The 12,319-nt window shown below is 34.6% G+C and overlaps 1 pseudogene; it reads right to left on the bottom strand.

Moving 5' to 3' along the window:
- Positions 1-5,188: 5,188 nt before the first annotated feature.
- Positions 5,189-6,111, bottom strand: LOC114619867 (annotated as a pseudogene).
- Between the last annotated feature and the right edge of the window lie 6,208 nt (positions 6,112-12,319).

Here is a 12,319-nt window from a genome sequence, read left to right as displayed (position 1 = left end):
TGCTTAATTCATTGGTTTAGAAAATTGGGTACTCATATCTTGATGATTCAAACTAGAACCATGGTTCTACCTTATATAAAAACCAACTCAGAATGGATCCATGTAAGATCTGCAACTGAGCATCTTACAGAAACAACACTGGAAAATAATTTAGCAATTTAACTTTAGATAATGACTTTTGAACATGGATATAATAAGGAAGAAAATAATGCTAATATTTGGTAATAGAAATTCCATCAAATTTAAAAGCTTCTAAGCAGAAATTAAATTGATTATCAGACTTAGAGAAAATAGTTGTTAGATATCTACATTATTAGTGATTAATAAACAGAAAGTAAGGACTAAAGACATAAACATTAAAAGTATTTCAAACAATATATGGGTAAATAAACTGAATAGACAATTTTCAAAAAATACAAAAAATATAAAAAATGCTCTGTTTAAAATTATGCTGTGATTTTATCTCACAGCAGTTGGCATGACAATCAGCATTAACACAAGATGGTAATATTACAGAAAAAAGAGAGGAATTTTGGGTCAAACATATATTTAAAAGTGTAGTCAACTTGGAAGCTAGTCCAGCGTATCCTCAAATTCTAAAATTAAGACTACCATATGCTTCAGCTTTCTTGTTATATCCAAAAGAAATAGAATACAGACACTCAAATACTCATATTTAATGTAACACCACTGATGATAGCTAAGCCATAGAAGCACCTATGAACCCATAAGCAAATGAATGAATAAATAGCATAACTGAACACAATGTCTTATCAGTAAGCAATTAAGAATAGATTCATGTCAGTTTTTGTAGATGGTCAGAAAATAATTCCTACACAAAAGAAAACTATCACACATTTTTTTTCATGATGCTGAGAACTACAAAAGAATTTTCGTAAAAGAATAAATTATAAAGTACAAAATTTTTGGAAGTAATTTTCATACAATATATTCTGATCATCATTTCTGACCCTCTAACTTCTTTCAAATCCTCCCTACCTCAACACCCACAAAACTCTACACACAGAAAATAATCTTTCAAAACATTTAAAGGAATCAATGTGACAACCCGATTTACTGAAAAGCATTAGCAAAGTTAACACTTACAAAACGCTTTCGGCCACATAAATGTAAAACTGCAAGAGGTCAGACAGAATATAAGTAATATAACACTTTCAATTATGGATGTGGACAATAAAAACACCACTATACACTTCAATTACAATATGAAGACTTAAGCTACAAGAGAAGCATTGAAGAACACCACCAATTGTTTCTCACTCGAGCTTCCAGCTTACCAACATGTGTTTGCTCTCCTAGAGGCATAGAAACCACTGTCAGTAATTTCCTTATATAATGCATCACCCAAAAGCATGATTTGCAGAAAAGGAACAGGTATAAAAATAATAAAATTAAGTAATGAAAATTAAATTAAAAAGCAATCCCCTCTATCTCTGCAAGGAATGCAGAACAGGAATATGACATCCAATATCTCCACCAAAAAAAATCCCATTGTATTCTAAAAATGAGAAAAATAGATAACTTGTTATAGAAAATAAAAATTGGGTGAATTATGGTTAGATATTTCTCAGATAATAAAAAAATAGGACAGTAATGTGTGTGGGGTGTACAGATTTAGAAAGATACTTAACTTCTGAAGTACTCAGTATGCTCAAAATTAAAACAAAAATAAGGCATAATTTAACACCTTCATCTTGAGAAACAAAAACTTGAAAGCAGGCTGTATTATTGCAGATGCACTGAAATAAGCAGTCTTCCCAATTATTTTAGTTTTATATTTTCTGCTTTTGCTTATTTTGCACCCAGACAGGCCTGTCCTCCTACATAAGCCTCCAAAATTCTTGATATATAGGCATGTAGCAAAACACCTTAATTTACTAGCTGTAAAAAGAAGTCAAGTTAGTAATACAAGAAAACTTCAATTTCTAGCAATTACAAAAATAACAAATAAAAAAAGTCTTCTAGATCTGCATTTAGAGATATAACTGCATATTTGTATTCTCATAGAATTTATGTTGACTAAAAATGAAATTATATATAATATATATATATATATATATATATATATATATATATATATATGCATTCTTTGTTTATCTGGTGACCACAAAGCACAAAAGAGTGTTTAAGATCATCTAGAACTGAAATTAGGGACTGTTACAAGTCCACAATTCAGTTCTGTGAATTGAAGACAGATTCACACAAGAATAGCAAGTAGTCTTAACAATTGAGCTGTCTCTCCTGCCATGGAACTCTATCTTCTTTTACTATGCTTAGATATTCTCATTTGTTTAATTCATAGTTACACTACATAGGATTAATTAAAATACAATTAAATACATGGTATATCAATGTCATGAAATACTATAGAGTATTACAAACAAATAAACAATATTAAAAATCTGACAGATTTCAGAGAAATTATTCTAAGTGGAAAAATCTTTCTTAATTGCTTAATTAACATAATATTCTTGATTCTTTTAAAAATTAATTTCTTTATTTTTCTTTATTAACTTTATATCCTCATCGCTGCCCTCTACCAGTTACCCCCTTCCAAAATCCACTCATCACTCTTCCCCTTCTACTCTGAGAGAATGGAGGCGACCTAGAATATCCATGTATCCTGACACATCAAGTCTCTGGGGGGGTAATTGCATCCTCTCCTCTGAGGCCAGAAAGGCACCCCAGCTAGAAAAACATACCCTACAGACACACAACAGCTTTTGTGATAACCCTCATTCCAACCGATCAGAACCACCATGAAGACCAAGCTGAATATTTTTCTGCATCTGTGTCAAACGTATGTTTAACATGTGTATGCTCTTTAGTTGGTCAATCAGTCTCTGAGAGACAAAAAGGTCCAGGTTAGTTGACACTGTTGGTCTTCCTGTGGAGTTCCTATCTCCATGGGGGCTACAGTTTTTGTTCCTATTCTTCTATAAGTGTCTCCAAGCTTTATCCACTATTTGGCTGTGAGTCTCTGCATCTTTTTGAATCAGCCGGTGGGTGTAGCCTCTCATAGAACAACTATGCTACACTCCTGTCTGCAAGTGTAACAGTATCATTAATAGTGTCCAGGATTGATGCTTGCCTAAGGGATGGATCTCTAGTTGGGCCAACTATTGTTTGGTCATTCCCTCAGTCTTTGATCCATCTCCTGTCCCTGCATTTCTTGTAGACAAGATAAATTTGGGGTCAAATATTTTGTGGGTGAGGTGGTGTCCCTATGGCCCCACTGTGATTCCTATCTGGCTACAGAAGAAGGCCTCTTCAGGTTCCATATTCCCAATATTGTGAATCATAGCTAAGGTCACCTCCACTGATTCTTGGGCACTTCTATCACAAGTCACTGGTACTTTCTCGAAATGTTCCCAATCTCTCCACGTCCACCAGATGCATATTTCCATTCATCTTCGTGGCCATATACCTGATCCCAAATCTACCCCCATTCCCTATCTTATCCCCTCCAAACCCAGATCCCTCCCTCCATCTGCCTTCTACGACTATTTTATTTCCCCCTTCTAAATGAGATTCAAACATCCTCACTTGTACCTTCCTTCTTGTTTGGCTTCTTTGGGTCTGTGAAATGTAGCCTTGGTATCCGGTAGTTTAAAGCTAATATCCATTAATAAGTAAGTACAAACAACACATGTCCTTTTAGGTCTGATTTACCTCAATAGGGATAATATTCTCAAGTTACTTCCATTTGCCTGAAAATTTAAGATGTATTTTTTTTTGTTTTTAATAGCTGAAAAGTACAATAGGGGAGATGTACCACATTTTCTTTATCCATTCTTTAGCTGAGGGGCATATAAATTTCTTTCCAATTTCAGGCTATTATGAATAAAGCTGCTATGAACATAGTTTAACAAGTGTCATTGTAAGATGTAGAGAATCTTTTGTGTATATGCCCAGGAGTGGTATACATGGAGCCTGAAGTAGAAGTATTTCCAGTTTTCTGATAAATTACCAAGCTATTTAAGTATGTAAGTTAAATCCTCTTTACTGGATATCTAAATAAAAGGCATCTATTCTTTACAATGGATTTAAAGGATCTCTCAAAACCTTACATATCAGTCACACTTTTCATGATCAATCTAATGCTAAAAGAGAGATATTTTAAGAGGGATGATTCTTGGGAGCCGACTCTTAGCAGAAAGTGGCTATCATCTTTGCAGCCATCTCGAGCCATATACCCTGACAAGAGACTTGTTTTCTATAGCCCACAATAGCTGAGCACACTCTGATAAACATCTTATTTTTCTCACATATCATGTTTTGCTGTTTAGTGCCTCCAGCTGCAAGGTGCATATGGTATCCACGCTGCAAGGCACATGATATATATATATACACATGCTTGTCCACAAGGAGGGCAATGCATGTGGTAAAGTGTATAAATACCCAGGATTTTCTTTCAATAAAGGAAACTTGATCAGACTCTGTCTTGTCTCCATTTCTTTGCATCTCTTGCCCTTCCATCCACACTCTCTCTCTTGCTAGACCATGACCCGTGGACCAGAGCAGCAGCTTTGGCCGGAACAGAGTGGCCCTTAAACGTGCAGCAGAACGGGTAGGTACAGGTGATGTAAATTTCACTAAGCAAATTATTAGCATATTTTTATGAAAACTTTGACTGTGTTTCTTAGTTCTTTAAATACATATATATACATATATATGTATATATGTGTGTGTGTATGTGTGTGTATATGATATATATATATAAGAAATAATATGTGTAATTATTTCATTTAATAATTTAATAGGAATACTTTAAGTTAATTGAGAATTAAAGTATGTATCTTAATAGTTAATTCTACTGGCTGTCATTACATGATCCCATATGTTCATCAAATGTTGAGAAATATCTCAGTTTTTATCTAATATTTCTATTGATTTTCTACACCATATAAGGTATTATTTTAATATTTCTTAAATTATTACATTATAAATTACATATACATATATTTGAAATGTTAAAATTTAATGGACTTTAAAGTACATGTGACTATAAATTGAACAGTAAGATTATTAGATAAACCATTACAAATTACTTCTGATTTATGAAAAAATGAGTGATTTTAAACATACCAGTCTGTCAGCATATTTAATCTTTCTTTTTTTTTTTTGCTGCTTGATCAATCTGTTTTTTGTCTTTATGAAAAAATCTTCATAGAAAATTGATTTAGCTTTCAGCAGCCTGTTGCTGAGCTCTGAGGAAGCTTGCCTTCTTTTGAGCAACCCGGTCTTTCTTCTGGGCAAGAGACATTTTAGGACGATTCCACCTCTTCTTCTTTACTTCTCTCTTGGGCTTCTTCTCATATACTGGATTCTCTCGGATAGCAGCATGAGCTTTCTTATACATCTCCTCCATCATGTCTGGAGTTACGCTGTTCTTGATGTACTGCGAGAACTGTTTCTTATCTGCATCTTCATCTTCCTCCATTAGGTAGCACATGTAGTCTGCCACATTCTGACCCATGATGTGTTTCCGATGTACCTCTGCATGGAACTCCTTGCTTTCAGAGTCATAACCAGGGAATCGTTTGGTACTATGAGGGATAGACAAGCCTCCATCCACAGCTCCCTTCAGGGCCCCGAAAACTTTATTGCCAGTTGTAGTTTGGGCAAGACCTGCATCCAAATAGCAAGTGAAGGCACCAGGCTGACCGTCAATGTTTTCCACATTGTATTCATTTCCATTCATCTCCACCTGGCCTTCATAGATCTTGTCCATGCCAAACCTATTCAGAAGCCTGCGAGCCAACAGCAGGCCAGTGCAATAGGCTGCAGCATAATTTGTCAGGCCAACTTTCACACCGTATTTTGGAAGTTCATGTGCATATGCTGCGCAGACGATCATATCCCCTTCTATACGGGCATATGCAATCTGGCAGATGAGATCTCTGTTAGTTACACGAACTATCATCCTATATTTGGGTGTGTTGTACTTATTCTTGTCCTGGATCACCAATCGTTTCCGTGCATAGTAGTCAGTTTTACCCTCTCGTCCCTTCTAAATCTCACTTGGTATCTTTTAAAGTGGGCCTTATTCTTGACAACTTTCACGAACTCCATCCTGCGGAACAGAGACCCGCAACCGCGGCTCCATGCAGACCTGCTGAGTTGGCCGCGCTAGGGGGAAAAGACCGGAGTCGCGTGTGCATGCGCAGTATGTAGCACGGCCAGTCATATTTAATCTTTCAAATTTCCTTTGTGAAAGATTTCATTCTCTTTCTCTGTGGAAATAGGCTTTATGCTATAAACAATGGGAAATGTGTTGCCAAGCCAGGAGAGACAGGGCATATTCTATCTACTGTTTAAAATATAGTAAAAAGCAACTAAGAAGGACTCTAGTTTTCTATTTACCTGAATTACACAAATGTTAATTTGTACTTTAGCTGCTTTTACCAATTTTTATTGTCTTGTTCAAATTATATTTTTCCTACTTTGTTAAATAAATATTTCCTTCCAATTGCCCTTAAGAAACTTTTTATCTCTACATAAATTTTATGCACTCTAATCTTATGCTTAATTTTTTTTCGTAGTATACATTTTAAAGTTCAGAATTTAAGGACCCATTCTTTGCTGTTTTATGGGTGCTTATTCTTATCTTAATTTGTATTTTGTAATCATAGACATTGGCTTTCAAACTCATTATCAAGTTCTTTTTAAGACTGTCAATTTACAAAAAATGTGCGAGTGGTCACAGTGCATTCCTAACCACTCTAATTTTTAGTTATAATCCTGATCTGAAAAGACTAGAGTTGTTTAATTTTGATTATGGTTAATGTTTAATATTAATCTTATAATTTACTGTCATTTGATTTATAACCTGCTCACTTCTAATAATTGTTTTAAAATCTAACTGATAAAAGACATATTTAGCTTGATTAAATATATAATTTTTAAAATTTTTATTGAATTGTTGAATTATTAAATCCTAAATTCAAAAAAAATTATTTTAGTTCATCTGTCAAAGGACTATGAGTATTATATCCATAATTTTTATGATAATTTTTTGAATAAGTATAATTAGCAAGCAATATGTTCTTAATGTTTTCCCACTGTATTATGTTAATGAGAGCAAATAGAAGTTACTTTTCTTATACCAGAACATAAAGAAAGTAAAGGAATATTGATGTTTTATTTCTTTTATCTTATATACCTTTACCTAAATCTTTGTATGCTTCATGATTTTTAATTTTTATATTTGTACACAGGATAGATTTGATGATTCTATTTTATCTTAGCTTTCTGTTAAGCTTCTTAACTATTTTCATCATGGCAAGAAGAGCAGTAATCATAATCCCAATTTGATTGGTGATTTACCTATGTTAGTTTTTATGTTAATGGCACAATATGAAAAGTGTGGCCTAATATGTCTGCTCAACTTTTATTCCCTCTAGGAGTCACTGAAGCTAGTATTCCTGGGTGATTTTCACACTAGTCACATTGGATATCTTCCTTTCAACTACTTACTTCTATCTTTGAAGTGGAAATTTATGGCTTTTTTGGAGACCCAGTTGTGTCATGCGATGTTTTTCTGGCTCAGTCTTATAAGAGAATGTTTTGCTGAAGCAGACACATGAGAGGATATTTTGCTGAGGAAAATATGTTAGAGGGCATGTGATGCTTTGTTGGAGCAGATGTTTGAAACAGAGTGTGATATTTCTAAAGAGCATAAAGGGAAGCTTATAAACAGTAAGAGGTGGCTCTTCATTTGTTGCACGATGCAGTACTCCACTTGTCATCACTGGACTTCACTGGGCTTTGCTACTCATGCATCACTTTGCTGGCCTTGCTTTTTTGTAGGCCTTGTTGGGTATTCACTTCATAAAGAGAAGCTCACCAAAGAACATCTCTTGCTATTTCAGCCGATTATTGCCAGTTTCATTGACGGGGCAGAGCCTTGTGGATTCTCCTGGATTAAGCCACCATTACTGATTTATATTACCTGTTTGCTACTGAACTGGACTTCTGGTACTCTGACAATGAAGTGTTGAATCGTCCCAAAGAACTACCAATAAACAGGTCCACAACACCCTTTCCCTATTAACCTTCCTTCTCCCCAACCTCTAGTTGGGGGGCTAGAAATGAGGTTGAAGAGCTTAAGAACCCAAAATAAAGTAAGTATTGAAAAAAAACTAAGCCTACAGGTGGTACACAACATTACCTACACATAGTGGGTAATTTAACTTATACTATAATAGAAGAAAAGGCAAGTTTTGATAGGTTGACAATATTGTTTATGGAGGTCAGCAAAATAGCAGCAACTGCCACTGGATGGTCTCCTGCCTTAATTCTAGAGAGTTTTCTGGTTTTGCTTCATAGTCTTCATTATACCATTTTGAAAAAGCTTGGAGGGAAAGCTGAAAACTCAAAAAATTCACCCAATTCACTTCTGTTAGAATGAAGCGTAGGGTCTAAATGCATGGTTATGCACTTAGAGAATGTGTAGATAGAAATTGACGTGCTTGGAAAGTAAAAAGTCATTGGGGAGAGAAGAGCAGGGCTAAGACTTGATGTTGGAAATCTGAAATTCACCACATGATGAAAGAGGGAGAAGTAAACTTGGCTGGAGGCAAACTACTACTCTGCCTTGCTTTATACAATTTAATTGCTAGGTGCCCATCACCTCTGTAAGACAAGCTACCAAGAAGAGTAAGAGGAGGTACAGAGCCAATGGGTTAGTATTCAGAAAGTGCACTACCAGAGAATATACTTGGGACTACATAGGCATCTTCAGCCTTCCCGGTCTTTGTGCAACAAATAACCAGCTAACAATGGTGGTCATGTTTATAATGAGTTGATTTGGCATGCAATAGAAATGCTGGATCTAAAGCATTATAAAGATGCTATTGTTTCATGTAGCTTGCATTCTCCATTTCTTAAAAATTGTGGAATAACTGGGCTGACATCCAAGGACAAATCCTATCTGATGATGTAGCAATTGAACAACATAGTGTTGCAACTTTAAGAGCCTGAGATATAATTGAGGACATGGGGCATAAATCCACCTCATTTACAAAGAAAATACAGGGTTCCACAGAAGCTTTTACTGACTTCTTACAAAGATTGTGTCCAGCTGTAAATAGAGCCATTTCCAATCCTGAAACCAGACAGTTATTGATTAGAGATCATGGAAACTCAAAATTTAAATATTGAATTATGAAAACAATCAGACCATTAAAAGTACTAGGAGCCCCAACAGAAAAATGGATAAGAGAGACAATTGTTATTGGCTCTCAAGAGTGTCATATCAATAATATAGGAGAAAATCACAGCTAGAAGTCCCGGGAGTAAAAATGCCTGATGCATAACATATGGGTAAATTGGTCTTTTCCAATGAAACTTTAAAGCCAGAAAATTCAGAACTCAAAAGACCAGGTATGTTGGATTTGTAGATGAGAATAAGCATCTATAATTGTCTAAAATATAAACATTGTCTACAATGAAACACAAAGGCTTCCAGAGTATTGTTACCACGATAGACAAGACAAACATCCCTCTACGGATTTTATGTCTAAGAGAGACATATGAGGTAACCTCTTGTCACTGGAAAATGAACAAAGGGTCCTATCAGCTTAAGAGCCTTCAAAAAGTAACATGATCTTTTTTCCTATGATCAGCCAAGAGGTACCAAGCAAGCAAGAAAATCAAAACTAAATATTCCTCATCTTATACATGCTGCAGAAGGAATTGCAGCTTTGGATCTGGCCACAAATATGCTTCTTACACTATCCCCAAAAGGTGAATATTACAAGTTATCCACTGGTGTTTATGGTCCTTCAACTTCAGGGACAGTCAGAATAATCTTGGGCAGAATTGGAATAATTTCTCAAAGACTTATTGTGCATTCAGATATAGTAAATGGGGTATCATGGAAAAAATTAAAACTGTGGCATATGTAAAAAAAAGAGATGAAAATTAATGTAGAGATAGAATTGCTCAGCTGTTGTTCCTTACATCAAGGGAAAAGTTACTACAATTGAAAGAACAGGGGCTTGTGGTAATACTGAAAAACATGTGTTCCATTAAATGATCAAAGACCGAAATTAATGGTACAAATGAATGGTGTTGAAATAGAAGGTTTGGTAGGTAGAGGAGTTGACATTAGTTTATTTTCCCAAATGGCTTCAAATCCAGATTGGCCACTTCAGAAGGTTTACACATAGCTTATAGGATTTGGTAAATTATCACAAATAAGACCAAGTATCTGATGGATTAACTATGTAGAACCAGAAAATTAGACAGGGAATTTGAGATCTTATGTGAGTGGCATAAATTTATGTGGAAGGTATATTCTACAGCAATGTGGGTACTCAAATTAATATTCCTACAATCCAAAGGACAGAAAATGAGGAAATTAGTGGTGACATGGTATATGCTCTGGAGGAAGGTATTAATAAGGGTTATCAAGAACATTCATAAATTGTGCCCATTCTCCAAACACAGGACACCACAGGAATTGAGTTTCAAAATTTAAAAAATGGGCCACTGCTAACATACCAACTGCCTTGCCGATACAATGGTTATCAAATAGATTTGTGTTGCAAGAACAAGCAATCCATAACAAAAAATAATTTGCATGCACTTAAACAAGCAATACAAGAATCTACCAGCCCATGAAACACCCCTGTATTTCTTGTAAAAAATAAATCAGGAGAATGAAGAATGATAGCAAATTTAAGAGCAATTAATAAACCAATTCAACCAATGAGTCCTTTACAGTCTAGACTTCCTTTACCTTCTTTGTTACTGACATCAGGACCAATAATAGTAATTAACTTGAATGGTGGTTTTTTTGACAACACACTTGCATGAGCAGGATACAGAAAGGTTTGCTTTCTCAGAACCTACTCTGAACAGCAGTGGTCCAATTATAAGGTACCATTGGAAGTTACTTCCTGGGAGAATATTAAATAGTCCAACTTTATGTCAATATTTTGTGCAACAACCATTATAAATAATTTGTAGACAAAATATCATTTTTCATTTACATAAATGATACATCTATCATAAATTGCCAGTCTAGCATTTACCATTACATGGATGACATTTTGTTGAATGACATTAAGATGTTTTAGCCATGCTTTGGGACACAGACTGTTCAGGAAAATACAAAGATGAGATTTACTTATTGCTCTGGGTTATAAAAATCAGTCAAAAAATTCAACCAATAGAGGTACAGATCCATAGAGACTAATTGTAAACTCTTACCAATTTTCAAAAATTAATGGTAGATATTAATTAGCTGAGACATACAACTGGATTAAGTACTTATGAGTTAAGTAATTTGTATTAAATCTTACAAGGAGATTCAAATATAAACAATTCATGATATCTAACAGCTAAAATAGAAAAAAATTAACTCTTATAGAACAAAGATGCATATGTGGATAAAATTAATCTTAAACTTGATTGTATTTTGGCCATTTTGCCTTGAATGCATTCTTCTACTGGGCTCATTATACAAAGGGAAGATAGTGTTATAGAATAGATTTTATTAGCATATAAACAAAGTAAAAATTGAAGACATATGTACAAAATATTTCTGAATTAATTATAAAGGTTAGACTAAGACTATAACAATTGTCAAGATCAGATCTGGTCAAAATTATAGTGCCTCTTACTAATGTTGACATTATATCATTACAAGTGATCAATGAAGGTTGACAAAGAGCTTGTAGTAACTATTTGGAAAATTTTTATAACAAACATCTCAAAAGCAAATGTATCCAGATTATAAAAAGAATTAATTGGATTCTTCCACTTATTATAAGGAAAACACCAATTCCAGAGGCACCAATATTCTCTACTGATATAAACAAGATGAGGATGGGAATGGAAAGATGTATTACAGAGCAATATTCATAAAAACTCAATGGTATTGGTACAGAGACAGGCAGGTAAACCAATAGAATAGATTTGAAGACCCAGAAATGAATCCACACACTTATGGTCATTTGATCTTTGACAAAGAAGCTGAAACCATCCAGTGGAGGAAAAAAACAGCATGTTCAACAAATGGGGGTGGTTCACCTCAAAGTCAGGAGGTAGACAAATGCATATCAAACAATTCTTATGTCATTGTACAATGCTCAAGTCCAAGTGGATCAAGGACCTCAACATAAAACCATATACATTGATTCTAATAGAAAAGAAAGTGAGAAAGAGCCTCTAACACATGGGCACAGGGGAAAATTTCCTTACCAGAACAGCAATGGCTTATGCTCTAAGACCAACAATAGACAAATGGGATCTCATAAAATTACAAAGCTTCTGTACAGCAAAGGAT

The sequence above is a fragment of the Grammomys surdaster genome, unplaced genomic scaffold (assembly GCF_004785775.1).
Source record: "Grammomys surdaster isolate TR1022 unplaced genomic scaffold, NIH_TR_1.0 165, whole genome shotgun sequence".
NCBI classification, from domain to species: domain Eukaryota; kingdom Metazoa; phylum Chordata; class Mammalia; order Rodentia; family Muridae; genus Grammomys; species Grammomys surdaster.
The sequence above is the reverse complement of the archived record's forward strand: the minus strand, read 5'-3'. Positions and strand labels throughout refer to the sequence as shown.